General features: G+C 43.7%; 1 pseudogene; it reads left to right on the forward strand.

Moving 5' to 3' along the window:
• Positions 1 to 448: 448 nt before the first annotated feature.
• LOC115844267 (serine/threonine-protein kinase Nek4 pseudogene) lies at positions 449 to 3,776 on the forward strand (annotated as a pseudogene).
• The last annotated feature ends 209 nt before the right edge of the window (positions 3,777 to 3,985 follow it).

Genomic DNA, 3,985 nt, shown 5'->3' on the forward strand with positions numbered 1-3,985 from the left:
TTTATAGCCAAGAAGCAGGGTGGAAAATGACTAAGGAAACAGGGGTAAGGAGGAATTCTGGCCAAACCTACCTAATAGGATTCTTTTTTTTGTTGTTTGTTTTTTTGTTTTTTTTTTGCGGTACGCGGGCCTCTCACTGTTGTGGCCTCTCCCGTTGCGGAGCACAGGCTCCGGACGCCAGGCTCAGCGGCCAAGGCTCATGGGCCCAGCCGCTCCGCGGCATGTGGGATCTTCCCGGACCGGGGCACGAACCTGTGTCCCCTGAATCAGCAGGCGGACTCTCAACCACTGCGCCACCAGGGAAGCCCCCTAATAGGATTCTTACTAAAGGCAAGCCAGGGTGATCAGACATCACCTGGGGGGACAGTAGGGATGAGGAAAGTGATCGGATATCAAGAATGGAGGCCTCTGCGCTGGCGCCCTGGCAGGGCCGCCTCAGCCGCCGCCGGCACCACTTCCTCTCTGGAATGAGCGGGGTCTCCCGCCGCCGCTCGCCGCGCCCCCCGCCGCTGCCGCCGCATCCCGACTGTGGGCCCGCTCCGGGATCATGCCCCTGACCGCCTACTGCTACCTGCGTGTCGTGGGCAGGGGCAGCTACGGGGAGGTGACGCTCGTGAGGCACCGACGGGACGGCAGGCAGTATGTCATCAAAAAGCTGAACCTCCGAAATGCCTCCAGCCGAGAGCGGCAAGCTGCTGAACAGGAAGCTCAGCTCTTGTCTCAGTTGAAGCATCCCAATATTGTCACCTACAAGGAGTCGTGGGAGGGAGGGGATGGTCTGCTGTACATCGTCATGGGCTTCTGCGAAGGAGGTGATCTGTACTGAAAGCTCAAAGAGCAGAAGGGGAGGCTTCTGTCTGAGAGTCAGGTGGTGGAATGGTTTGTTCAGATCGCTATGGCTCTGCAGTATTTACATGAAAAACACATCCTTCACCGAGATCTAAAAACTCAAAATGTCTTCCTAACAAGAAAAAACATCATCAAAGTGGGTGACCTAGGAATTGCCCGAGTCCTTGAGAACCACTGTGACATGGCTAGCACCCTCATTGGCACACCCTATTACATGAGCCCTGAATTGTTCTCAAACAAACCCTACAACTATAAGTCTGATGTTTGGGCTCTGGGATGCTGTGTTTATGAAATGGCCATCCTGAAGCATGCTTTCAATGCAAAAGACATGAATTCTTTAGTTTATCGGATTATTGAAGGAAAGCTGCCACCAATGCCGAAAGATTACAGCCCAGAGCTGGCAGAAATAATAAGAACCATGCTGAGCAAAAGGCCTGAAGAAAGACCTTCTGTGAGGAGCATCCTAAGGCAGCCTTACATAAAGCGCCAAATATCCTTGTTTTTGGAGGCCACGAAGGCAAAAAACTCCAAAAATAATATTAAAAATGACGACTCTAAATCCAAGCCTGTGGCTACAGTGGTTTCTGGAAAGGCTGAATTAAGTCATGAAGCCGTTCCCCCTCAACCAGACTCTTCTGAGGGCTCCAAGACATATGTAATGGGTGAAGACAAATATTTGTCCCAGGAGAAACCCATACTCATTGGCCCCTTGAAGACACCCCCACGTCTGAAAGGCCACACCTACAAACCAGACATAAGCAATACTGCAGAATCGCTAGCCACGATCAGTAGGGTGAATATTGACATCTTACCTGCAGAAAGGAGGAACTCAGTGAACAACAGCTTAGTTCAAGAGAATCAACGAAGACACTTAGATGCCTCTAATGAGCTAGAAGGTAAATGTATTATTTCTCAAGTGAAAGAGAGGCTGCAGGATAACACTAAATCCAGTGCTCAACCTGGAAACCGAATTTCCACATGGTCCATTGACTATGTCACTGGAGAAAGGAATGACCCAGTGAAGCCTCTGCAGCCCCTAAACAAAGACCAAAATTTATCAAAGGACCAGGATCAAGTTGCTGGTGAATGTGTTATAGAAAAACAGGACAGAATCCACCCAACTTTACAGCCACACAGCTCTGGGTCTGAACCTTTCCTGTCTCAACAGCGGCGGCAGAAGAAAAGAGAACATACTGAGCATAGTGAGGAAGAGAGACAGTTCCAAGAGACTCCTCCTCGTCTTTTGCCTTCTCTTTCTACTGTTGGAAAAGTGGATGTCACATCAACACAAAAAGATGCTGAAAACCAAAGTAGAGTGATCACTGGGTCTGTGAGCAGGTCGAGGAACAGTGAGATATCATCATCAAAGGACCGCCCATTATCAGCAAGAGAGAGGAGGCGACTAAAGCAGTCACAGGAAGAGATCTTCCCCTCAGGCCCTTCAGTGAGGAGAGTTTCTCTGAGTCCAGCGGGGTCAGAGAAACCACAAGAGGAAGGCCACCCTACCCCTGCTCAATGGTTGTCTTCTGACTACAGCGTTGCTCAGGAAAGGAAACTCACCCATTGTCTCTCTGAGGATGAGTAAGTTCTTCTACAAGTTCAACTGATAAATCAAATGGGGGATTCCAAGGAAGGGAAAGGTCATACAAATGAAATGCGTGACTTGGTACAATTGATGACACAGACCCTGAATTTGGACTCTAAAGAGAGCTATGAAGATCTCCTGGTACCAGAGCCAGTGTCAGAATTTAAACTTCTTCGGAAGTATCGGGACACACTGATACTTCATGGGAAAGTTGCAGAGGAGGCGGAGGAACTCCGTTTTAAAGAGCTACCTTCAGCTATCGTGCCAGGTTCTGAAAAAATCAGAAGAATAGTTGAAGTCTTGAGAGCTGATGTAATTCGGGGCCTGGGGATTCAGCTTTTAGAGCAGGTATATGATATTTTGGAAGAGGAGGATGAATTGGAAAGAGAGGTACGTTTGCGGGAGCACATGGGTGAAAAGTATGTGACTTACAATGTGAAAGCTCACCAGTTAAAATTTTTTGAAAATAATGTAAAATTTTGAGAATTTACCTAATCTGCTGCCAGAATGAAACTATTTTCAAACGTTTTTGGCTTAAACAAAAACAAACAAACCTATAATAATGACTGGAGTCCATTCACCATCCTTATATTTTGTTGGGCCTTTTTTTACTAGAAAAAAATTGGACAGAGTAATATGAAGCAAGCTTATTACAAAAGAAAAAAACCTTTGGCTATCTTATTCTCTTTATGAGGGAAAATCTGTTGTACGACGTTTATTTGGTTACTGTTTACTGAGCCTTAAACCAACTTGATATCTAGAACTATTTTTTTTAAGGTACTTATTAGCTTGAATACAGGGATATAACATACTGGATTGGAAGTTTTATATTATACTAGAGTGACGAAAGCAATAGGAGAAATAAATGACATATATCCAGTGACACTACTTTTTACTGTTAATAACCTTAAGTAGAAGTTGATAAATTATTTTTTTTATTATTCTGGGAGTAGATTTAAAGATATGGCATTATATATAGTACTTGAGCATTGAATTCCTTTTTTTGCATATTGATGGATGTTTTAACATTTTATTTCCATTTAATATGGACCTCATTCAGGGTATACAAGAAATGAAACTAGGAGTTATTTTGGGCTAGTAAATCAATATGTTTTTACATACTGGATTTTTTTTTTTTCTTTTTAAGATTTATTTTTCCATCAGCGAAAACATTCCTTAAACGCTAATTCCTTTTCTAATTCAGCAGGTGTTAAGTAAAGTCCAGATCCTTTTAGTTATGTTGGACATATTTGTCTCCTGAAATTTGTCTTCTTATACATCAAGATATTGTCTTCCCATGTTTTAAATGTAGAATTGTATATCACATATTTTATTAGTTGTTTAATAAAGGGCAATACCCATCTAGCAAATAGTTTTTAAAAAATAAAAGTTTTGATTAGTAAAAAAAAAAAAAAAAAGAATGGAGGATTCTGGCTAATATGACTTGACAGGAATCTTGCTAAAATGGGCTCTTAAGGACATGCCTGAGGCCAGGACCTAGATAAAAGAGCTGAACGAAACCTGACTGGAGTTTGGTCAAGGAGAGAGTCT

This window comes from Globicephala melas, chromosome 3, assembly GCF_963455315.2.
Source record: "Globicephala melas chromosome 3, mGloMel1.2, whole genome shotgun sequence".
NCBI classification, from domain to species: Eukaryota; Metazoa; Chordata; class Mammalia; order Artiodactyla; family Delphinidae; genus Globicephala; species Globicephala melas.